A 27071-nucleotide genomic window follows, 5' to 3' on the forward strand; every position below is an offset into this window, starting at 1 on the left:
TGGGAGGCTGAGGCAGGAGAATTGCTTGGTAGGGAGGTTGCAGTGAGCTGAGGTCATACCACTGCACTCCAGCCTGGGTGACAGACTGAGACTACATCTCAAAAAAAAAAAAAAAAAAAAAAAATGGTAAAAGCTTGAGGCACTTAGATTTTCACAAACTTTAGGTAAATTTTAAAAATCAGGAAGCCACCAAAGAAAGCAGAAAACATAATGTCCAAGTCAGATTGGCCCTCAAAGATGAATGCAAGGGGGTATCTGTGAATAGGCAGAGCCAAGTGACAGATAATAATGGACTGTGAAGATTCTTCTCCAAAACAAAACCTGGAGCTAATCAGTGAAACTCTGCCAACCCAGGATATGGTAGCTACCCTTCAAGGCTAATGGGTGTACGGACCTATGTGCAATGTTTTTACACACTGTGAGGGAGAGGGTTTTCTGAGCTTGCCCAACCTTTGCTCTCCCACATATGTTGCACATGTATGTGATGACTACATGACTTGCATTGCAAACTAATGTCACCAGCCCATGAAGGGCCACATCTGCACCAGAAGGTGAATGAGGTTGCATATTATGTGTATTATTTTCAAACTTGAGCTAGTGTGGTACTTAGATGGAACCTGAAGTGCCTTCCTTGGATAAGAGCAAGTGATTTTCTATTTAAGTGAAAAAATGAAATGGATACTTGGGCACAAGCAGAGTGGTCTGTGGCAGAGACAGTGATGTGCTCCTCCGAGTTTGCTTCCTTTCCCCTGCAGACAGCGGAGCTATATTTCTATCATATTCAGAGCTCTCAGGTGGCTCCAGTTAACCAGCCTCCCAGGGGTGACTTCTCCCCTTCTGTCTGATTCACATGAAAGATGAGTCTTAGACACCACCAGATGCTCAAGCGGTTTATTTTGGCAATATTCTTAAGAGTCAGATAGTGGGAGGAGGCTGCGACATGGACCAGTCTCAGACAGAGGTCAGGTGATGGCCTGGCTGAGAGGATCTCCATCTGGACACTTTTCTCGGAGTATGGAGGCTTCTTCCCCCTTTTTGTAACTGTATTCAGTCTTGGTCAGTTACCTCATATTTCTTTAAGAAAATTAATCTATTTTTGAATGAATAAGCTTTGGTTTTAAGACTTAAGAGAGTTCAATCTCTGCTGAATTGGCTCTACCTTTTGGAAATCCCCAGGCCAGGGTTAAAAATTCCCAGGCCAGGTTGTATCGTCCTGTTAAGTGATGTGTAGTATTGGCCCTGCCCTGGGAAACGTTAGGTGGGCCTTATGGCTATCATTAATCCTATAGCCACTGTATGTCTCTTATGACAATTTCCAGCATTTCATGAAGTCCACTGGGGTCATTGAACACTGACCATGTGAATGGGTTGTTTTGCAATCAGGAATGTTAATAGTGACCCCAACCTGAGAGAGAAATAATATTCTATTGTATAAAATAACCGGTTTGTTCGTTGCTTTTGTTGTGTTGTAACACTAGTCTTATTTGGCTGATGTTGTTAATTCAATGTTGTTTCACATTTTAAATCTCACGATATGCTTATTTAATAGTCTCTGTGAGTTGTACGACACCCAATTTGACTGCACAATTCAATGAAAAATATCACCTGAGAGTGTTAATTGATTACTAACTTAATGAAACCTAGAATATGACAAGATACCAAAAAACCTAGTGAAGAGGTCCTTCTGAGACCATGATAGAGTAAGAGGCAATGCTAATTATTTCATTAAAAGCATTCAAAGGTAAGAGAATTTGTAGCAGCAACAGCAGCATCAACAACAATGAATAAAATACAGTCTTTTCTTAATAAGACCATTCATCTGAAATGGTCAAGTGAATAATGTTTAGAGGCACAAAGAAAATCTTCCCCTTAAAAATATTTATTTCATAAAATAAAATAAGATTATAGAGTAGTTGGTATTTATTCTCAATTTGATTAGAGAGTATTTCATGCATTAAACAAATAGGCAGACACAGAAAGAGAATGCAGTGAAAAGAAGACCTTAATGAACTAAATAAATTAGATTTGGAAACAATCAAAGAGTTAGAATTAAAACTCCAGAAAAGTTAATCTGTGACATTTAAGGTAAAATTAAGAAACACAGTGAATCAAAGCAATTTTAGAAAATATAATGAAATAAAAAACGGTATAAAGTAACTTAATCTAAGAAAGAAAATGTTGATGGGAAGAGGAAAGAAAGGAAATAATTGAGAACATATTATGCAAGGTAAACTAGGAGAAAATATCCAGAAATAAACAAATAAATGAACATCTAGAGTTGCCTACTAATGTAACTGATCAATTCCTGTGACAATTGCAAAAAATTGTATACAATTAAGAAACATATTGCTTTCAACAAAATGAATGAAGAAACTGCAACACAGTTATATAATGAAAAATCATAAAGTGCTAGATATAAATGAATTACACTCTGAGAACATGGATCAACCTCATATACATGATACTGACTGAAGGAAGCAGACACAAAATATGTATTTCATAATTTTATTTACATGAAGGCTATTTGTGATCATAGGATTTTTTTATTTTTGCATTTTTGTGTGAATATATTTTAGAATTTTTAGTACTAATGCCCTTAATAAATGGCATACATTAATATTATTGCCAGTTATCAAGATATCATTACTTTTTTGATCTACCTTTTCCTTATGGACTTCTCAAAATAGATGTAGCATGTTGAAGGCACTTAATTAGTGACAGGAGGATTTAAGTACTAGATCTCTGTTTAATACAATGTAAAATCATGGGAAAATCATACAGTTTCTTTGTAGATTGGCTTTCTCATTGGTACACCGAATAATGCTTTATAAGGCACTGAACAAGGGCATCTAACTATGGGCCAACATAGTTGCAACTCTACAATTCGACACAAAGGGTAACAATCACGTCTTTTCCTTTTCTAATTTGAAAGACAATAATCTGATCCTTCACTTCATGAATGTAACTACTTCACCATTTTTCATAGGTGGAAACTATTCTTACAGAGCTTTAGGATAAATTATGATACAACCATAATCTGTCAATAACAAGAAAACTTGAACATCAAGCAGATCATTCAAATAATACACACTTGTAAATATAAATCACAGTTAGCTTTATGCCTGATGGTCTTTTCTATAATGAAACGTATACTTTTATAAAGCAAATAGGAGCTGGAGCAGCTGCAAGCTCGGTGCTTGCCAATTTGTCAGTTGTTTGAAAACTGTGCGAATTATTAGCACGTGTACTATATTTGGATACTTGGAAGCCATTTTTGCAAAAAATAGGAAGCAATTTTATCCTAACATGGATTTTAAAACAAGCATATTGGCTAGGAAGACGCACACTGGGCAGAGGTTTTCATCGAACTGACACTTCAAATAAAGAGTATCACTGGGAAACATGATGCCACTTGCCTCTTGGAAACTATGACCAGGCTTTGACTTTAGAGAAGCAAAAGAAAATTTTCTCTCCTTCTGAAATTGGCTGTATAAGTGTGTGGCTTGGATAAGCAAATACTCAGAAAGAGAGAATTCCTCTGGCATTGAATGAGTTATGTGCTTGTTGTATACAATTTTAAAACCATAGGAGTTACAAAGAAAAAAAAAAGCCGTGTTCTCATCTTTCCAAGTTAAGAGTATCATTTGTTTTCACAAAATTAGAATCCTTCAGCATATGAATTTTCCATCTTGCTTTCTTTGCTTAACATTCCATCATATGAATTTTTCTACATGATTTCTTGACTTTAAAAATACAGTTAATTACATTTTGTGATTGCACATTATGGATTCACTAGGATTTTTTAACCATTATTCTATATTGGAGATCTATATCTTTGCTCTTGTTTATAAAAATGTGGTGAATATGCAAATCTGATAAATTGCTTAAAGTATTTTTTGGCTATAAGCAAAATAAATTATTGGGTGACAGGGTGTCTTAATTTTCACAGTTCTTCAGAAAACCAAATACTGCATGTTCTTACATAAAAATGGGTGCTAAATGATGAGAACACATGGACTCATAGAGGGGAACTACACACACTGGGGTGTATCGGAGGGTAGAGGCTGGGAGGAGGGAGAGGATCAGGAAAAACAGCTAGGCTTAATACCTGAGTGATGAAATAATCTGTACAAGAAACTTTTTTTTTTTTTTTTTTTTTTTTTGAGACAGAGTTTCGGTCTTGTTACCCAGGCTGGAGTGCAATGGCACGATCTCGGCTCACCGCAGCCTCCGCCTCCTGGGCTCAAGCAATTCTCCTGCCTCAGCCTCCTGAGTAGCTGGGACTACAGGCACGCGCCACTATGCCCAGCTAATTTTTTATATTTTTAGTAGAGACGGGGTTTCACCACGTTGACCAGGATGGTCTCGATCTCTCGACCTCGTGATCCACCAGCCTCGACCTCCCAAAGTGCTGGGATTACAGGCTTGAGCCACCGCGCCCGGCCTAAACTTTTGACACAAGTTTATCTATGTAACAAACCTGCACATGTACCCCTGAACCTAAAATAAATTAAGAATATTGTAGAACAGCTTCTGAAAACAATTTTAAGGATTCTTGAAGCATATTTTGAAGTTGCTTTCTGGAAAATTTTTTATTGATTTTATGTTCCCAACAGATGTTATAAATTTTTAACTTTTTGAGTTAAATTATTAAATTGATATGGATTCATACAATTATTTGTCATGTTCTTTGACACCCTGACCCTAACAAAGACTGGAAGGAATTCTTTCTTGTAGTCATATTCCCCTCCATTACCCTAGGGAGTGAGAAGTCCTAGGACGACCAGGTGTGCATGAGTCCATTTGAGGACAAACAGAGTTCATTAATCAAAGCAGCTTTGAGAGCAAGGATTTGCTGGAAGTAATGGGAACATCCTGTTTCTAGGGATAGCAGATAATAAGAATCTATTTGTCTATGGGTTAAAATATTTACTTCTCCAGAAATATTTTAAAGAAATTAAAGGGTATTCTTTTCTGGAAAGTTCATAATGCCTGCTCCCCATCATAGGAAGATATAACAAATAATGCTTAAAATAGTTCATCATATCATATAATGATATAAAGAGGTAAATCAAGTCATCCTTTACGTTCTTTTTATAGGATCTTCTCTGGACTTGTCATATGTCCTGGTTTCTATTTTATATAATAGATTTTTTTTTTTTTTTTTTTTTTTTTTTTTTTTTTTTTTGAGACGGAGTTTCGCTCTTGTTACCCAGGCTGGAGTGCAATGGCGCGATCTCGGCTCACCGCCTCCTGGGTTCAGGCAATTCTCCTGCCTCAGCCTCCTGAGTAGCTGGGATTACAGGCACGTGCCACCATGCCCAGCTAGTTTTTTCTATTTTTAGTAGAGACGGGGTTTCACCATGTTGACCAGGATGGTCTCGATCTCTTGACCTCGTGATCCACCTGCCTCGGCCTCCCAAAGTGCTGGGATTACAGGCTTGAGCCACCGCGCCCGGCCTAGATTTTTTTTTTGTTGGAGAGGAGGACTTCTCTCATTTACTGTGTCCTGGTTGAAATCTAGCACCCAGCCCCTGAGCAAACACTCATGAAAATTTGTTGAATGGAGCAATGAATGCATCAATGTGGGTACACGAGTTTTATGTGTGAGAAACTAGTTACCAGATTTATCATCAGGATGCTTAATCGGTTGATTAGATCCTTCTTGGTTCTTCCCTCCCAAGTTATTCAAACAGTTTGATGTTACGTGAACAATTGGGTGATCTAATTCATATTCTATTGCTTTTACCCAGTCATTCTTAGTGTTGGATTGATAAAGTCGTCAACTGATGGAGTGGTTTTGATGCTTGAAATCCAAAGGCTAAAGTAATTAAAGCAAACAAAACGGGGACACAAAAAGTTTCCTGACTTTTAAACTTTGTAAAAAAGATAATAAATACAATCAATTAACTTAGGCTATCACTTCTATTTCACAGGATAGAAGTCATTTTAACAATCCCAACTAAGAAGAATTTACCCTTTGGAATTCTTCTGGAGCTGATTGTATGTCTAACAAATACTTATTTGTTTGGATTGATTAATCTTTTTTTTTTTTTTTTTAAGTTTTGAACATAAAATGTTTATTTTTTCAAAGAAAAATGGCAATAGCCAATTGGAAAATCTACTTAATTTTTCAACTGCAATTTTGTTTTCATTAAATGGAGAAGTGACTTACTGACTTACTGTTTTAAATGGCTCCTTCCCCTTCTCATCTGAAGTTTATTGCCTACTTGTGCTGAATCCTTCCAAAGCGATCATTCCACTGTGTACCTCAAGTTCTGGCCTTGTTTCCTTTACCAATAACTGCAAAAGATAATTTCATAATGTTGTATGTGGTCGACAATTGTTAAGAACAGAAAAGAAAATTGGAATAGGCAATTCAGTTAATTAAAAAAAAAACACACACACACACACAAATGAGCTTGGTTGCAGCAGAAATCCATTCCTGTGCTCCTGTTAATCTGATCTGGTTCCATGAGTCTTTGCAATTTGTCTTTTTTATCCTAGCCACATTATGATTTTAAGAACGTTAACTCAAACATAAAGAAAATAATTTCATGGCAAAATATCTTGTGTGTTGTTAGACTGAGGACGCATTGGCATTTGGGAACTGATAGCAAGAATTCCCTTCTTCCCAGTTTGAGATTCCTCCCTTAGTGTCTGTGCAGTAGGTCCTTAGCATGGGTGGTAACCCCTTTGTGCTGGGGGAAGCATTGCCACATTGAACGTGTTTGGGACCTTCAATGTTTCCTAGAGCTGGAGCCTGTATCTTTTTTGGTCTGCGACTGTTTTATGAGAAACTCCTGAGATATCTTCCTGTAAATTTGAAATAGAGTGACCTATCCATAAGTTTATAAAATAAATGGTATATAGTAGTTTATAATAGAAGGGAAGAGCTCTTGCCGCCTTCCTCCTGACATACTTTCTCTCAATTTATGGGCTTTTTTTTTTTTTTAGACAGAGTTTCATTCTTGTTGTCCAGGCTGGAGTGCAATGGCACAATCTCGGCTCACCGCAACCTCTGCCTCATGGATTCAAGCAATTCTCCTGCCTCAACCTTCCAAGTAGCTGAGATTACAGGCATGCATCACCATGCCCTGTTAATTTTGTATTTTTAGTAGAGATGAGTTTTCTCCATGTTGGTCAGGATGGTTTTGAACTCCTGACCTCAGGTGATCCACCTGCCTAGTCTTCCCAAAGTTCTGGGATTACAGGCATGAGCCATGGCGCCTGGCCTGGGCTATTTCTTTAAACCTATTGTTCAAATTCTTCTAGGAACTGATTCTATTTCTACTAAGTATTTTGTTTAATTATTGATTAATTGATTGGCTTTGTACTTATATAGTGACCTCCTGCCAAGGCCTCAAGGCCTCTTAAAGTATCTTCAAGTGACTTAGAAAAGACTGCCTGCTTGCACAGCTTAGTAATCAGAGGGGGGCTGGACTCAGCCCCAATAAGTGATGATCTCTGTACAAGTCATAATCACAGTGGATACGTGTGCACTACAGATTGTGCTGGACAAGGAATGGGCCTTTCTTTCGTCAGTCCCTCCTGGTCCTCATCTTGGGTTTCCTCTGACTGTGACTCAGGCTTGCACTAGGTTGTACTTGACACCCATTGCCAGTAATTCCTGATCTTGGCCCACCCGCTCTGTTAAAGTAATCATGCCAAGATCAGGAGAACCCAATCCTTCCAGAGTGTTTCAACTCAGCACGCACCCTATTTTGACTTTGAAACAAAGTCATACACACACTAACCCAAAGAAATGCTTTCTTTAGACAGACAGATGCCTAAAATCCTCTTTGCATATGACTTCCAGGAAGTAAGTTGCATTGAATCAAATTTTGCTATAGGCACCAACAGATTCATTTGAGTTATAAATTTTGTCAGGTTTTGGTACAGGTATTAGAATAAAATTGTAGTTTTTGTTGCTCAGGTTTAATTTATAACTCAAGACCAGAAGCTGTTGCATCGGATTAAAAGGTATTAGCAAGAGCTCAGCAGACGTTACAAATAGGTCTGCCATCTTCTATAGAGTGTAAAATGTTCTCTGATCTGGCCCCAAACAAAATCATAGAGGGTTATATTATTGACAAAGAAAATGAAACACTAAAATTGATATATAGATGAAGATCAATGGGTCCTGAAAACAGCTTTTCAGAGTATTTAATTAGTTTGATAGGAACCATCTACAAATCTCTAAATTTTTATCAGGGAGAAAAAAAAATACAATGTATTCCTTTGTTTACCATGGTATTTGAAAGCAGAAGAAAAACAGAATTCACTTAGAATGCCTTAATACCTGTATTTTCTAACATTACAACAATCTCATGTGTATCCAAAACAATAGCCGCCGACACGTGTGCACTAATGTTCGCCAGGTGTTCTCCTAAACGTTTATATGTATTGGTTCATTTAATAAATTCAGCTTAGCCAGACCATAAGAAAATTGGAATCTTAAGTCCTTATTACTCTTTCAGGATTGCATGGTATTTTAAATCCCTGCTTCTCCTTAGTGCCTGAGAAATGGAAAATTAGGGTGTAGAGACACCTTTTTGTACCTTTTATGGGCTGCATAGTATCCCTCATGTGTGTTACACATCAATTTTCCTCCTAATTCTCCACTGTTTGCACATGGCCAGAGACGACCTGCCCATACTTGGCTTCATAGGAGAGTTCAGCTCCTTGGAGTGGAATCTGAGCTCTTTAGCCCACTCTATGCGTTGGTCTGAGTCAGATGTCTCCCCTGTGTCCAGTAGGCTGTGGTGACACCAGCACAAGTCATGAGGTACAAACATTACCAGAGACCATCCTGAAGTGATTTCAGACTTGGAGAATGGACTGTCATTGTCCCAGATCACATCCAGGAACCTTGAAGAATGGGGCCTCTACAAGAGGAGGTGAACTGGTCCTCTTGGTGGGTTTTGCAGCCAACGTCTGCCAGGATGGTAATGGTGATCCAGGCAAGGCCAGGGATGGAGCCTCCGTCTGCTGCCAGGAGGCTGGCTGCAGATTGCTGAAGATTCTTCCAGAAGTGCCTCTGGATTCCCCCATCATCCCCGTTGGAGCTGATTCCTAACTGTTCCTCCCTGTTCACGTCTCTTTCCTCTGCACCTCAGACAGAATTACGCTTCATACATATACATTGATCCTATGGATTTGCTGTTAAAACTTCATTCACTGATCCCTCGGCTTGCAGCAGCGGCGTTTACGGGGTGCCAGGTACACGGGTCAGGGTGACCCGTTTGGCAGCTGGGAGGAGGGGACGGCACGTGCCGCCGCTAGAGGGCAGGAAGCCTTACCCCTGGGCTCCGGCTCTGGGGGGCTTGAGTCACCGCGGGAAACCGAGGGAAGGCGGCCTGGGGAATTCTCATCGCGGCGCCTCCTCTCCCGCCGCGGCCACCTTCGGCTTCTGCTCGCATCCCGTCAGGCCTAATATTCTCTCCCGGTCTAGACACCATTTCCTGAAAACCCCTCCGATCCCTCCCTCGTTGATGTTCTTTTCTGTGTGGCCTAAAATGCTCCTGCACACCCTCCGTCCCCGCCGGCTGCTCCTCCTGGCGCCTCTGCACTGGGCAGGTGCTGATCACAGCGCTCAGTGCTGCCCAGCGAGGCCTCTGTCCTTCCACCGCGCGCGGACTCCGGGAAGCGGGCGAGCATCTCTCGTCGTCGTCCTTGCGCAGGCGGGACTCGGCCTTCGTGGGCGCACGTTTCTGCGGAGACTCCGCAGCCCGAGTGCTGGGATTCCAGGGGCGCGGCCGTCCTCTCCGTCCTCCACCGCCCTTCCTCGCGCTCCTTGGTGGATCCCCGGGCCGCCGCTGCCTTCAGCTCGTGTGTTCATTCCTGATTCCAGGCTGCGGTGAAGTCTGGAGATGCCGAGCCGCTCTGGGACTTTGGAAACGCTCCTGGAACATCTCCACTTAGCATTTTCTTTCTTTCTTTCGTTTTTAATTGCATTTTAGGTTTTGGGGTACATGTGAAGAACATGCAAGATTGTTGCATAGGTACACACATGGCAGTGTGGTTTGCTGCCTTCCTTCCCCTCACCTGTATCTGTCATTTCTCCCCATGCTATCTCTTCCCACCTCCCCATCCCCCGTCCCTCCCCCATTTCCCACCAACGGACCCCAGTGTGTAGTGCTCCCATTTTCACACCATCACCATGATCTGTCAGCACTGTTCCATCCACCACAGGGTGACGAGGTGACCTGACTTGCCCCGAACTTTCCTGATTGGACTGAGGAAACCTCTCTGGCCTGGGCAAACCGGGGTGTTCAGTGTCCCTGAATTCGAACCTGGGTTCCACCATGGCAGGGTTCTACGTGTTGTATCTTTTAATCCCTGTCAAGTAGTATGGCACGGGAACAGAGGAAATGCTCAGTAAATGTTTGCTGAGTGAATGAATGAATGGATTAATTGCAAAAGGCTGAACAACAGCTAGGAAAACAAACAAACAAACAAACAAGATTCAAGCTGCTGATTAGATGGCGCTGACGATGGGGGTAGGCTTTCCCAGCAGCCCTCCTGGCGCAGCTGCAGCCGAAGCTTTAACCTAGAAGCATGCATTTCGATGCTAATGCTTCCTGGTGCTGTATGATTCCCAGGGAAGAGCGAACACTGGTGCTGAGTAAGCTGCCCACTTTTGTGTCTATTGCATTTTAAGTAGGAAGCCAGGAACAGAGGCAGGATGCTCTGAGGACACGAGCTAAGCCTGCTTCTAGCTCTCAGCTGGCTGTTACTCACTTCTTGCCTTCATATTGATTTCATTTATTTTACGCCCAGATTTGCGGCAATATAATTTCAACAGCTAGTACACTATTCAGCCATGGTCCCTGTAACCATAAAAAATGTCTATTTCATTGTCGATTTTTCCAGGCTTATCATTTGGGGCTATGGATCCGATGATGTGGTGTGTTATGTGAGGGCGTTGAAGATCATTCCTTACAATGCTTAGACCCAGCTGCACACCAGTTTTTTTTTGTTTTTTTTTTTTTTTAATTTCAAACATTCGCCAGATTAACAATGATCTACTTGAGCCTATCCTGGGCAAGGAATTGACTTTGGCTAAATGCACTCCCTGAGAAACCAAGCTTAAGAGCTCCTGACCCAGGACAGGTAGGGGTGGGAGACACCCAGATTCAGGAGGTCATATGAGAGGAACAAACCTCAGTGAAGTTATGAATCTGAGGGCAGTTAGGGGATGGAGACATGAGGCACCAGAGGAAAATTAGGGAAATGTTGCAAGTCTGAAGTTTTAAGTCAGGATTGGAAACAGCACCTTGGGAAATTCCCCAATGACCCAAAAGAGAGAATCTAAAGCTGCCTGTTTATTCCTGGGCAGGAAGGCAGCCAGTGTGGAACAGTGCAGCATGGCTGCTCTCTACCTCTCCTTATCGCTGGGAAGATCTGTTCACCAGACCAACCTGGAGCAGTGGCTTAGGTAACCCTCCAATGTGAGTCCTGCCTCAGACCCTTCCACACATTTAATATCATGAAGCCTCAGTTTCATCATCTATAAAATTAGGTGAGGATCAGGATGTCCTGGGCAGTTTGGGGGATCCTTAAGTGAAACAATTTATAAAGGCAGTAAAGGACTAGCTTGGTGATAGTTGTGTGTTGTCATTCATTTGAGAACCTCTTTGGATGACTTCAATCAGGTTTAGCGCACAATGAAATGTGAACCTGTGAAGAAGTCTCATAATACAGTTGTGCTTTCAGGGAGCTCCCTGCAGAGGCATAGTTCCCTGTGATCAAGGGCTTGCAATCTAGTAGTCACAGTAGGAAAAATACTTAAGTAACCACAGTAAAAACTAAAATCTGCAAAGTGCTAATAGCTAGAAATACAGCTGAAATGGCATTGAGTTTCAAAGGAGGGAGAGATTTGTTGTTTGGTCTATTTCCTAGGCTGAGATGTCTTCACAGAAGTCTGTGGGGTGTCTAGAGAGGTAATAATTGGACCAGCGGTTCTCAACTTGGCTGCCATATGTGGGGATTGGTAAATATTAAAGATAGTTGGTTCTACCTCCAACCTACTGGTCTGGGGTGGGGCAGGGCCATGTGCATAACACAGAGCTCTACACAGCTCTCATGCCCATCAGGAGCACACGTGTGGGTCTGACACATGGAGAGGTTGGGTTTTGGTGCACAAAACTAGAAGTTATAGAAAATATGGAGTTGTAGGTGAGGCCGTATTGCAGCTTGCTCTGAAGCCTATGTAAAGAGGTTTGAACGTGTGTAGATGGATTTTGCATAGCAGAGTTGTATTGCTAGACCTAAACTTGACCAAGCCCCTCTTAGATGCAGAGGGTACATGTTTAGAGGCTGCAGAGGTGCTCCAGGTGAGCTAGGAAAAGGTCTTATTTTAGTGAGTGGGATCATGTGGGACCGGAGGTGGGAAACAGGCATCCTTCCAGAGAGGCAGTTTGAGGTTCTTATGTGTTCATTTACCTTCTAAACATTACTGTGCACTGTGCTATCAGCAGGCACTGCACTTTCAGTGAAGAAGCTACAGCAGCTGCCTTCATGAAGCTTACCCTGTGTTAACTTTCTATTTGCTGTAAAAAATTATCATACACGTGATGGCTTCAAACAATACAAATTTATGATCTTATAGTTCTGGCGGTTAGACGTCTGAAATAGGTCATACAAGGCCAAAATCAAGGTGCGGGCAGGGCTGCATCCTTCTGGAGGCTCCAGGGAAGGACTGATAACCTTTTTCCCGGCTTCCAGAGCCCATCTGTATGGCTGGCTTGTGGCCCCTGCCTCTGTCTTCAAGGCCAGTAGTGGGAGTTGAGTCTCACACCACGTCTCTCCAATATTGACTCCTCTGTCTCTCCCATGCACATTTAAAGGATGCCTGATATTCCACTGGCTTTCCTTAGATGATACTGGGTAATTTTCTTATCTTAAAGTCAACAGGTTACTAACCTTATTCCATTTGCAAACTTAATTTTCCCTTACCGTGTATTAGCATATGTTCACAGATTCTGAGGATAATGGGTAGGCATCTCTAAGGAGGTGCTCTTCTGCCCATCAAACACTGTGCTGAGGGAAGCCAGATGACAGGATGAACAGGTAGATGAATTGCGTGCATTTCGGTGTATACATGCATTTGTATATACATAACTTCACATCAAGTTATGCGTATTGACAGAAGCAAAGAAAATGATGTGATGGAGAATAAAATGGGAGACTTAATACAAGTCTATTGGAAGAGGCGCTGTCTGTGCTGAGTCACGGCAGGGCCATATGTACTTTCTGTAAATGCACAGAGCTAAGCCTGGGGACCCAGCACTGTGTGGATGAGTACTCCTGGGCTAGGGACATAGATTCTTTGCTCCTCCAGTTTCTCTTCTCTAAGAAAATAGCTTCATGGTTTATACTCATAAGATTGTTTTCAGAATTGAATGATGTAAATGATGTAACAATTTTTACAAAAATCTTGTATCACTGATGATTCCCCAATGCTTAGAATGATTTCTTCACGTAGAAGGCCCTCAACAAACACTTGTTGAATCAAAAAATTCATTTTGAGTTATGTCTTGGTGCAGCAGGGACATTATTTTTAGAGACATTTTTAGACCTATTTCTATATTCTGATGATTTTTGCCTTGGAGACTTCACCCTGATTAAAACCATGAGTTTTGGTACTTTAGAGAGAAAAGACACACCTGTTCAATCAATAAACTCGTTTCTCCAGTTTGACTGTCAAAATAGATTTTTTTTTGTTTAAATCTATATCAAGGTAATAAGAATTGTAAATCACACTTTGTGAGGACAAACAGGAGTTTCAGTAAAAGCAAGAGTGAGAGAGAGAAAGAGAGAGAGAAATTTCTGAGGCCTTTTAGAATACCAGGACCAAACCTGGAAGCAGCACATTATGGCATTCCTGTTCCTTCGAGAAATGTGGAGTGGACAGCTGCACCTATGCCAGCAGGAAAGTGAGCTATGTAGTCAGGGGGAAGAGGAGGGTAAGAAGAGAAGAAAGAGAAGGGGGAGCAGCACACAGTATAGGGCCGGGAGACTCTGAAAACCAACCCCTTCAAACCTTGGCAGATGGTTTAGAGGCAGGAGACAGAACAATCCTGAAAGATTGATGGTTTTTTCCCACTCCTTGGGGCTTATGCCTTGAAATGGGGTTTCCCAAAAGATATTGATGGATGTTGCACGTGAGAACATCAGGAGTACAGCTGCTTTTGCTGGCTATGCAGTCATTTAGGGCAGTGGCTCTGAAACTTGGGTATACATCAGAATCTCCTTGAATGAGCTTCAAGAGTTTTAAGATTACAGATCACTGGACCACTGCCCCACTCAGAGTTTCTTCTTTGGTAGATCTGGGGACAAGAAGTTGTTCTTCTGAAAGTTTCTTGGATGATGCTGGTGTTGGTGGTCTGGGGACCATACTAAAGGAATTATTGCTCTAGGGGAAGACCTCTGCCCTAAGCAGGACAAAGATAAGTCAACAACTTTGGAAGCAGGGGACAAGAAAAATTTTTGGCACCATTTCTGTGTCCTCTTGGTCTTTCTATGTCATAAAAAGAAACTGGAAATTCCTCTCAATTCACTTAGAGACGCTGAGAATGCAGTGGACCAAACAAGCTTGGGGTTAGGATTAAGATAACCCTGAAGGCAGAGAATTTGAGAATGAATGTTGGAGGCAGGCACTTCAGGAATGAGTTCTGCTCTGGGGAGGGAGTAGGAATCTAAGTGAGGGGATATTTTCACTGAAGAAGCTAAGATTTAGCTAAGAAAAATGTTTTAATTTTGTAAATGAGTCTAGGTTTTTTGGTTGGTACTCACATCTATTTTACTTTACTTATTTATTTTCTGCTCACATTCTCGTGGATGGGAGACTAAGTGAAAGATGGACTGTAAATGAATTTTGAAAGCTGTGTATTTTTTTTCTCCACACATAGTTAGAATATAGTGTCTGTAAATCTGAGATCTTACTACTTTCATTCACTTGTTACTATCTGCATCTGCCCATTCAATTGTAAGCTCTTTAAAAACAAGGACCTTGCATGTCTTGCTGATTCAAGTAAGTACTTGATGGATAGTTAATAAATGAATAAATAGAAAAGAAGGATCAAAGTGTTGTAGAAATGGTCGATAATGATATGAGGAAATATAAAGAAGGAGTACAGGGCCGGGCGCGGTGGGTGGCTCACGCCTGTAATCCCAGCACTTTGGGAGGCCGAGGCGGGTGGATCACCAGGTCAAGAGATCGAGACCATCCTGGTCAACATGGTGAAACCCCGTCTCTACTAAAAATACTAAAAGTTAGCTGGGCGTGGTGGCGCGTGCCTGTAATCCCAGCTACTCAGGAGGCTGAGGCAGGAGAATTGCCTGAACCCAGGAGGCAGAGGTTGCAGTGAGCCGAGATCGCGCCATTGCTCTCCAGCCTGGGTAACAAGAGCGAAAACTCTGTCTCAAAAAAAAAAAAAAAAAAAAAAAAAGAAAAGAAAAGAAAAGAAAAGAAAAGAAAAAAGAGTACATAGACATTAAATTATTTTTCAATATATCCAAAGTTATGTAGAAATGTTTATATTATAATGTTAACAGTAAGACTCAGAATTTGGTATGTTCTTAATATACAAAGAGGAACTTCTTTGGGAAAAGCACACCCGATGTAAACAGTTACTCTAGGAAGTGGGTTCATGGGTCATGTTTATTTTCTTCTTTATGCTTTTCTGCTTTTGCTAAATTCACCTTTTTAATGTTGGCACAGGGTGGATAAAAAATGCTATGCCAAGTGAGTGTGCATGAATATCGGCCAACATGCCCCTATTAAAGGAACATTATTGTAAATGAAAGTTATTGCTTTAAGGAATGTAGCCATGAGAGCTGCAATGATGAGAGCACAGGGAAATGGGAATGTAATTTAAAACACCAAGCAAACCGTGGCTGCACAATACAAGCTAATTCCGGTGATGGCAAATAAAAGAGTCTCGTGTTATTCTCATCAACTCAAGCACTTCTGGCAGCCCTGCCATGCCAGGATGTAGGGAGCTGGCAAGCAAGGTAGATGTCCACAGCAACTTGGTGAAGACTGCCTCATCCATAGTCATGATCTTTCCATTTCAATCCAAGCAGAGGTGTTTCTTACACACTTAGTGCACAAGGAAATGAAAGAGCATTAAAGAATTCTAATGCTTTACTGCCTTTTCTCAAAGGGTTCATAGGCAGGCCAAGAATACAGATATAGATGTAAAAGTAGAGGCTGATGTAGATGTGGGTATAGACATAAATGTAGAAATCAGTGTGGCGTATTTGGAGCTGGAGATGATACAGGGTTAATTATATAAATGTCGGTGTAGGTGTAGATAAAGTTATAGATGTAGGTATAGGTGTAGATGGTGATGTAGACACTCAGATGTAGATATAGTTGTAGGTGTAGATTTAGGTGATGTTGATGCAGATATACAGATGCAAGTGTAGGTGTAGAGGATATAGATGCAGACACTCAGAGGTAGATGGAGGTGTAGGTGTAGATGATGGTGATGTAGACACTCAGATGTCAATATAGTTGTAGCTGTGGGTGTAGGTGTACGTGATGTTGATGTACATTACAGATGTAGGTGCGGGTGTAGATGATGGTGATGTAGACACTCAGATGTAGATGTAGGTGTAGCTGTAGATGATGATGTAGACACTCAGATGCAGGTGTAGGTGTAGATGATGTTGATGTGGACATACAGATGCAGATGTAGGCAGGTGTTGGTGTAGGGGTAGATGATGTTGACATTGATATACGGATGTAGGTGTAGGTGTAGTTGATGGTGATGGTGTAGACACTCAGATGCAGGTGTGTGTAAGTGTTGATGTAGATGTTGATGACACTCAGGTATAGGTGTAGGTACTCAATGATCTGTCTTCTACCAGCTTCTGTGGCTCCTTCTTTCTCTTATTTTTCAGAGATTATATATTTTTTTGTCTCTTGTGCACATATTATGCTGCTTCGTGTCCTATTGCCTTTCGATAGGTCATTTCTTCCACCTAAGAAACTTATTTCTTCCCCTCCAGGTTAGACCCAGTAGTCACACTTTCAGGAAGACTTTCCTGTACTGTTTGGGCAGACGGGCAGCCCCCCTTTCCCATCCCATGGATCCTGTGTTTTTATCTGCCTTAACACTTACCACACGGGGACGTCACTGCCTTCTGATGAGGACTGGGGTCGGAGAGAGGCTGAAGAGCATAAAAAGGTATTTCTCAAATGGAGGTCCACAATTTTCTAGGCCATTTTTAGTGTACTCCTGAGCATAGCTAGGGATTTTAGTGCCCATGAGTTCAGTTTTATAACTGAGTTGGTGCCAAGGAAGGCTTCTTTCATTGTCAAAAGCTAATAGGAAACTATGGGGTGAAGTAACTAATAAACAAAATGCTTTCACCTAGTGGAGGCCAGCTGGTACCATGGTATGTGATATTAGCAAAGTTTCATAGCTGCTCAAATAGAGGGAACTGGTGGGAGATTCTGGGGCTCCAGGACACAGATGAGCCGTCCTCAAATGGATTTTCCTAACTTTATGAGATTTGTGATTGTGAAATCTTATCCTCTGCCTCATTAACATGAAATTTTAATTTAAGTTCCATTGGTTTTGTGGTTTCCATAGTACCTGAAGATGTATACCACGTTATGAGATGTGTATCTTACATGAGAACTGAAGGCATTTGTGCTTCGTTTTAGGTCTTTAGATGTTACCATCCCTGCACACTAAGTTACCTGACGAGGAGGCTGTGGAGCCTCTGCCCTCTCTAATAAGAAGCAGCTTAGGAAATACTCACTGAGTGGTTAAACACATGACCTCCAGGGTCTGAGTAGTTTGAAATTCTTCCTCCTCTACTTATTCTCTGAAAGGCCTTAGAAACATTTCTTCAACTTTTTGAGCCTCAATGTCCTCATTGTAAAATGGGAAAAATATTGGTACTTATTTTATATAGTTATTACAGAAGTTTATCTTATTTTATGTCTTAAGAAATAAGACCTTGCTCTGTCGCCCAGGCCGGAGTGCAGTGATGTGATCATAGTTCATTACAGCCTGAAACTCCTGAGATCAGGTGATCCTTCCACTTCAGCCTCCCAAGTAGCTGGGATGACAGGCGTGCATCACCATGCCCAGCTGGTTGTTATAGAATTAAGTGGAAGAATTCGTGTGAAGTGTTTAGTGCAGTGAGTCATGTTCATTGAAAACGAAATTCATGTTATTCGGCAATGTCAGAGCAGATGCTATACTTGTTTAACTCTGTTCCCGTAAACGAAGTCAGGTGCTCAGAATATGTGAGGTATACAAATGTTCATTAAAATAAAATCCTCTTCTCCACCATAGTTTCTGACAAACGGGCTTCCTACATGGAGGGGTAGACTCAACCTGACTCCTAAGTCAGCTCCTACTGAGACAGAAACTATGTTCCCAGCTCTGTCTTTCAGTAATTGGGTCTTTGAATGATGCAACAGGACCTTTGTGCAGCTCATTACTCCGAGAACCCAAAATAGCTCCCAGAAGACTCTTTGCTGCCAGTCTGACCTGGGGCTTTTTGTTTAGAAAATGATTCTTTAGTTTTAGAAATTGTATCTCAGTCTCTTGCTACATGCTAGCTTGTTAATCCCATCCTTACCCCAGCCTCTTTGCGTTAACCTGAGATTTTATAGACTTTTGCATTAATCCCCATGCCCCAGTTTCAGCCAGTTTCTTTGCTGCATCTACCAGGCCTGTGGCTCCTACCTACAGAGGGCTCTGTCGTCTCAGCTTGCTTCCACCATCCCTCCTCAAAGGGAGAATTCCTAACTTTATCCTAGTCCATTGGCATGGCTTGCAGATGATGAATTTACTTCTGTGAAACACATTGCTTGGATCCCCTCCCCTGTGAGCTTCTTGTTACCTGAATGACATCTAGATTCATCCCAACTTGAAGATTCAGCTCAGGTCACCCACCAGAAACATCTAAGTCAGTCACTGGAACCTGATCAGATGTCTAACATAGGGCCTCATTTCAGCGGCATCTCTTGGGCGGGTCTCTAATTTCCCCATTCTCTTTGCCTGCCTAAAGTTTCCTTTAGTATGATGATGGTTTGCCTTAAAGTCTCAAAACAGTGGAGCTCATCATAGATAAGAGCAGTGGGAGAAATCACAGAGTCAGAGTCCTAGAAATAGCCATGCTCATTCAGGGTGAGACGCAGAGGCAATTTCTCTGGTGACAGTCTCATTATTAGCATAGGCAATCAATGGAAAGTTCAGCAGAGGCCTGAATAGGTGTCTTAAAAAATAAAAACACATGTGTCCATGAAAACTGGGTGGAGATTTTCAACACTGTTAGTAAAGAGAGATGAAAATCAGGAACAGGATGATTTAGTATTTTATATTTGTTCAGTAGGCACACATAGAAAATCTGCAAATGTCAATTCTGAAGGTGTATGGACACACAGATTCTCTCATTTCTTGCTGCTGGATTGAGCTTGGTGCCATTTCTTTGGAAAACAGGTGGGCATTATTTCCTAAAATGAAATACTTAAACAACTTGTAACATTTGCAATTCCACTTGGAACGACTTGAGAGAAACACACATAGCCAATAGAAGATGTGCAAGAATGTTCATAGCTTCCCTTTTTACAAGAGAAAACCTAGAGATGATTACATGCAAATCAACTGAAGAGTGGACTATTCAATTGCTGTGTGTTCCCACAATGAAATAGTTTTCTACAATCCAAGCCAGTATACTCCAGTGGCAGATGAAACTATGGATAAATGCTAGCAAAGTAGTGTAAGTGAAAATCTTCAGGGATTATACATGGCGTGATTCCTGATATACACAATTTAAAATAATATGAATAATATTGTTTATGTCTGTCTGAATTTGGGTGGGGACACAGAGCCAAATCATATCAATATATATTGTTAATCTCATCTTTACCCCAGCCTTTTGTGTTAACCCCAGATTTTTATATGATATATTGATATGTTGATATGGTTTGGCTCTGTGTCCCCACCCAAATTCACATATGTATATTATAAAATCACAATATATGTACATGAAGTCCTCCTAATAAACACCCTGTCCTCCAGACTGGTGCCCTCTTCACTCCCACCAGCACCTGGGGCCCACACTGCTTGGCTCCCATAGTGACATGTCTGCCATATGCCCCTGAGCCCGGGGGCTTGGTAGAACTGCATCACCCTTGCAAGTGGGGGTCACTGTGTAAGTTACCCTTGTACATGTCCGCATGTGAGTCCTAAAGCCCCCTCCCTTCACCTGCAACCCCTCCATATGAATTTTACAGAATATTTCTGCCAAATTTGGGACTGTCCTTTCCTTAACTTTATATATATTAACCAGATGTGAATCTTAAAAATACAGATACATACATACATATATACATACATATGTACAGTTTGGCTCTGTGTCCCCACCCAAATCTCATATGAATTTGTAATTCCCAGTACTAGAGGAAAGGCTTGGTGGGAGATGACTGAATTATAGGGGTGGACTTCCCCCTTGCTATACTTACAATAGAGTTCCCCCGAGACCTGGTTGTTTGAAAATGGGTGGCACTTCCCTCTTCACTCTTTTCTTCTTCCTCCATCCACACAGTACATGCCAGCTTCCCCTTCACCTTCTGTCATGATCGTAATTTTACTAAGACCTCCCTCAGCCATGTTTGCTATATGGCCTGCAGAACTGTGAGCCAATTAAACTTCTTTTCTTTATAAATTACTTAGTCTCAGGTAGTTCTTTATAGCAATGTGAGAACAGACAAATACATATATGTGTATAGAAATATATGTGTGTGTATACATACATGCACACATACATATTTCCATATTTTTTTCCAAAACATTTCCATACTTTGTGAAAATACATAAAAATGATGTCAAAGTATATAAAAGTAAAAAGAAAAACAAAGGGGAATATGGACATGGAATACTAGCCAGTGTTTTTCAGAATGATAGAACCAATAAGATATATCTGTATACAGATAGATGAGAGGGGATTTATTAGAGGAGTTGACTTACACAATTATGAAGGCTGAGAAGTCCCAGGACAGGTCAGTTGCAAACTGGAGACCATGAGATGCTGGTAGTGTGGCTCAGTCCAAGTCCAGAGGCCTCAGAACTAGGGAAGCTAATGGTGTAACTTTCATTCTGAGGCCAAAGACCTGAGAACTCAGCGTGGCTGCTGGTGTAAGTCCTGGAGTTCAAAGGCCAGAGGACTTGGATTTCTGTTGTCCAAGGCAGAGGATGAGCATATTCCAGCTCCAGGAGACAGACTGACACACCGACCTTTTAACAATTTTTCTTCTCTCCAGGTGTCTAGTAGATTGCATGGTGCCTGCCTACATTACAGATAGATCTTCTTTACCTATTCCACTCTGACCCACATGATACTCTCCTCTGGAAAAACCCTCATAAACACAACCAAGAAAATTATTTACCATTTTTCTGGATAGTTCTTAATCCAGTCAATTGGTTATCTAAAATAACCATCACACGTGATAATCAGAATGATGATCACCTTGAGTGAGGAGAGGAAGGGACACAGGAGGAAGCATGTTCTGCTCAGTACAGGCTGTTGTCAGGGTGTCCAGGTCCTGGGTTTTGTTTAGGGCAATGGGTACACTAGGGCTTAATATACAATTACAGTAACTAACTAAACAAAACTCGCTGACTGTGTCAAAACAATGATAAATACATGTCATGACCCAGGATTATTACTAATTATTTTCCGGGCACCTGATATGGCTTGGAGTTGTGTCCCCGCCTAAAGCTCAGTGTTGGAGGAGGGACCTGGTGGGAGGTGATTAAATCATGGGGACGGATTCCCCCCTTGCTGTTGCTGTGATGTGAGTGAGTTCTCATGAGATCTGGTTGTTTAAAAGTGTGCAGCGCGTCCCCCTTCTCTAATCTCTCTCCTGCTTTGCCACGTGAGGACACGTTGGCTTCACCTCCCTCTTTCTCTCTCTTCTGCTTTGCCATGTGAAGATGTGTTGGCTTTTGCTTTGCCTTGTGCCATGATTAAAAGTTTCCTGAGGCCTCCTCAGCCATGCTACCTGTACAGCCCACAGAACTGTGAGCCAATTAGACCTCTTTTCTCTATAAATTACCCAGCCTCAGGTAGTTCTTTATAGCAAAGCAGCAATGGATTAATACAGCACCTGAAATCCATAGAAAAAATTTAAAAAATCAAAATAAAAACTGAAGAACAATGAATAAACAAAACGCAAACTCAATTCTTGCTACCATGAACACTGAATTGGGTAAAAACATATAAACTGTGCATCATAGTGCCAGACACCTGGAGTGGGGATCTTTTTTCTGGAGAGTGTAAAATAAATGGTCTCTTACAAGCCATTGGCCATATTGAGGGTTATAGGGGTTCTGATAGGAAGCCACTCATAGCAGCACCATCAGGGTCCCTGGAGAAGGCATGGGTGTGGGAACAAGACTCCTGTCCTAGAATGAAATGGGACAGATCTGGGATCTGCAGGACAGGACCAAGGACAGGTCTAAGCAATTATCAGGAAGCAAGCCTATATACAGGGAGTCATAGTCAGGCAGGAGTGAACACATGATAGGCACTGAAGCCTTGAGGGGTGAAGGGTGGAGGGTGAATCACTTTAGTATCCCTACTAAAGCCAGGCAGGGTATGAGAGGGTGTAAGCCCAGAGCACAGGCATCCAGGTGGGAAGCTGGGGCCTGAAACTTCACCTCCATTCTGCTAGGTATTACGGTGTGTCCTGTGGGAACTCATTACCTCTGTGCCCCTCAGTTTCCTTTCCCATAAATATGAAATATAATATAAATATAAAATATGCAAAACCATGTAATTTGTATATTTCAAATAAGATAGTACAATATATATGAATATTATGATATGGAAATTTCCTCATTAAGTTGCAGTTGGCATTAAAGGAGTTAACACTGGACAGATGCGGTGGCTCATGCCTGTAATCCCAGCACTTTGGGAGGCAGAGGTGGGCGGATCACCTGATGTCAGGAGTTCAAGACCAGCCTGACCAATATGGTAAAACTCTGTCTCTACTAAAAATACAAAAATTAGCTGGCCTGTGGTGGCACATACCTGTAATCCCAGCTACTATGGAAGCTGAGGCCAGAGAATCCTTTGATCCCTGGAGGAGTAGGTTGCAGTGAGCCAAGATAGTGCCACTGTACTCCAGCCTGAGCCATAGAGGGAGACTGTCTCAAAAAAAAAAAAAAAAAAAAAAAAAAATGGAGTTAACACTTGTGAAGCCCTTACACAGTGCATGCACTCTACAGAGGGAGTGCTAAATGCACTTAATTTTTTAAATCAGAATTACTATAAACTCTAAGTCATTCTTTTACAGAATGCCCTGCTAGCAGTTTTGAATTAGGTGTTTACTGATGCAGTAGAATGTCCAGCCCCAGATCTGACCCATTGCTAACATTTCCCAGGTAGCAGACTCCTTTCTGCTTTCCTAGGGCATTGTCGAGGGCAGAGAGTGAAGTGTTATTGAGGCTAGTGTTCTGATCTAAGCTCTATCACTCACTTGCTCTGTGATCTCTGACAGGTTACTCCACTACTCTGTGCTTTAGCCTCTGTCTTCATGGCGGAAACAATACAATATACTTTAAGATTTTCTGTAAAGATGAAATTAGGTAATACGGGGCAGTCTTCGCTTTGCAAGGTAATGCAAGACCACAAATCTGACTGTGCACGCAATCTTAATTTAAAGCAGTGGGAAAGTTATGATTGTTTCATAACATTTGAACATTTTTGTCAAAACATTCAAAACTGTCTGTCACTTATAGATGTATAAGAAAATAAAACATAGTAAAACTAATATTTAGTAAACTGAAATTTAAAACATCAGAAACATGAAGAATTACAAGGTTTTGTTTATTTGTTAGAAACCTGCCAAAAGGGTTTGATCAGTGTTTGTATTCTTTTCATCCCTTGCTGTACAGAGCAAGCATCTTTTCCATGCCTTGGCAGATAGCCATCCTCCTTTCTAAGTTTGGATCAGCCTCCAATGTTTTGTTCTTTGTGCTTTCCATGTTGTGAAATATCTCTGCAAGTCCTTTAGTGGGAGATTTTTTTTTGCCAGCCTTCCTTCCTCCAGGAAATGACATCCTTTTTTTGCCACTGATGTCGACTATCCTCTGTCTCTGAGCTCCCTCTCTGGCTGCACATCTGGGGTCTCTTGAAGGCTGAGTGTTCACATTCCCTCTGTCAGCCATTTCTTCTACAACCCGATTTACATTTTATTCAGTTTCACTTCCAACATTATCACCTTCCATTTCCTTGCTGTAATTTTATCTTTGTTGGCCAATTCCCTCTTGATTACCAATGTTGTATATAAAAAATAAAATGTAGTACTCAGCCCATTGGTAAAATAGCATGCCAGTTTATCATGAGGGACAAGAGACGATATAACTACGTGCTTTCCTGTCTGTGTACTGGAGAGTGTGTCTCCAGAACAAAAGAAACAAAACCTATATGTAAATTTTCAGGCCGAACCATAGGCAGTTATGAAGGCTTTACCTGGCAGGTCTCAGGGGAACGTTTTGCTCCCTACATCAGCCAGTGCTTTGTAGCTCCTGTAGGGAGCTGCAGGTCAAGGTCACACACGTGGGCCAGCCATGTTCTTATGTGTTTTTGCACTGCCAGCCCAGATAACTTCATTCCTAGTTCTGTTTACCTGACATTCTCTTCAGGGGCTTCTGCTGAGGTCTCCTTGTAGAGACGGGAAGGAGGGGGAAGACCTCAAGACACTTTACTCCATTCTAACTCCTTACCCAGTACTTTTTCACTCCAAATACTCGCTCATCTTGCCTCCTAGTCCTTGGGTCAATAAAACTATAGGAGCCATTTGTTTTGAGAGCCTTTAACTGTAAAAATGATGCCCCCAAATGTCTGTGCTGACCCTCAACTGGAACACCGTTCCATGGGAGAAAATGGAACAGAGGGGTGTCAGAACTTTTTCTCATTCAGCCTTTTGCTTGTACCATTGCAGTAAGTGATTAAAGCCTTAATTGTGAATTCTATTTTAACTTGTTGCCTTGTATCAGCTACTCAGACACCTGGCTGCTCAGCTATGTCTCCAGCTAGAGTAGCTCCTGACAAGTGTGACTTGAATAACAGGTGTTCAGGGGCAAACCCCTGGCAAAATTTGCAAGAAGTGAAGTGATTGGTTACTGATCATGATGCACATCTAGTATTTATGTAGGGATGTGTGAACTGAAGAGCTAACAGTGAAGTCAAAGTCATTTTGTTGGAGGGACAAGTATTTTATCAACCACAGTAAATGGAATCTATGCATGTCAGAACTGAGCAAAATGAGGACTGCCTTTCTGTGTAATTGCTTGATGTTAGCACCAAGCACATAGAAGGAATTCAATGCAATTCGGCTCTTCCTCTTACCTCAAATCCCTTAGGCACATCTCTGCCATTCCATAATGAAGCCTTCATGTCAGCCCGCATTCCAGGTGGCTAATGTGTCAGATGGACAGCCAATGAGCATTGCAGCCTTAATGCAAGCATGATCTCACCCCAGATGGAGTGTAGGGCCCCAGACGGTCCTTCACAGTCAGCTCTGTCCTGCAATATACTTCTACTTCCATACTCAGACATCAATTTTAACTAGTTTAGTGTCCATCACTCACACACACTTATGACTTTCTGACCTAGATTCCCTAAGGTGCAGTGCTATTCTGGTGATCCACAAGGGAACATCTTAGTGAATTGGTGCCTTGATGAGAAGCTCTGCCTTGTGCACTGACACAACCCACATTAATTCCTGTTCTCCCCATGGAGGCCTCAAGTGACGTCCTAACTATTGTTTGATTCATTGATTTCACTGAGTCATTGATTGATGTGTTCATCTGTTCATTTTCAAATACATACTACTAATAGTATTTAATTAATTAATACGATTAACCATCTAATACGTGTTGGGAACCATGCTTTGTCATTCACTGAAGCAGATTTTGAACAGATTTCTGTATCTTTCAATTTCTCCAAGTATACAACGGGGCAATACTAGAGACTTCCACCAGGAATGTGAGGGAGGCAAGACCATCATGGGGTGCGCTGGGAACTGCTCCTGGCTATCGGGAGGCTCTGGAGGTGTCAGCCCTTGTTGCTGAATCTGCGGGGTCAGCCTCTGCCTGCAGTCCCTTCACATCGTGATATTCCGCTGTAAGTTCTGGTTTTGGATTCCCAGGGCAAATTGTGTTTGATGGTGTCTACAGTGAGCAGAACTGACACACAAATCTCTGAATTTGAAAGAGATGTTTTAAAATTGCATTTGAAGTCATTGCTGAGCATCAATATTTCACCCTGAAAGGAAACTGAAGCATTTTCTGTCTATGTTTGGAGAAAGCTAGGACATCCTTCTCTTTCACCTGACTTCTGTGCCTGTGGTCCTCCAGCAAGGATCAATCTCTGAGGCGAGAAAGCACAAATCATTTGCTCCAATTAAGGCAAACAGTGCGGGCTGCCAAGCAGGGCTGCAGAGCCTTGAAAGGGATCCTTTCAGGAGTTGCTAATCACAGCCTGCCCAGCTGCTGGCAGCTCCTCTGCAGGAGGCCCAGATCGATGTCGGCTCTCCAACACTGCTAAGGAGAGAAAGCCTGGACAGCGCCTCCAGTCACTACCACCACAGCCATCACTGCGGCAGCCACGGTGAGTTCGCATTAGTACTTGGCAGTTTATTGAAGGTGCAGTGCACGGACTGCATGGGAAAATGCTCACTGTCCCTAATGGGAATGTGGCTGCTGTGCACAGGGAATAAAGTACCCTGGGGCCACTTATTTGGGAAAGGATGCATTCCTCCCACTCTGCCTTCACATTGTCTTCACAGACTCAGCTTTTCTCAATAAGCAAGAAAAACAGTCTGTCCAGAAAACCTTGGTGTAGAGAAATGTGTGAATGTCAGATGATATGTCACAGGGTTTTCAGAATGTCAGAACAAAAGGAGACTATAGAAGATATTAGTATTTGTCTTTTATTTGTATAAATTTATGGGGTACAAGGTGCAATTCTATTACATACATAGATTACTTGGTGATAAAGTCAGGGATTTTAGTGTATCCATCACC

The sequence above is a fragment of the Saimiri boliviensis genome, chromosome 10, assembly GCF_048565385.1.
Source record: "Saimiri boliviensis isolate mSaiBol1 chromosome 10, mSaiBol1.pri, whole genome shotgun sequence".
NCBI classification, from domain to species: Eukaryota; Metazoa; Chordata; class Mammalia; order Primates; family Cebidae; genus Saimiri; species Saimiri boliviensis.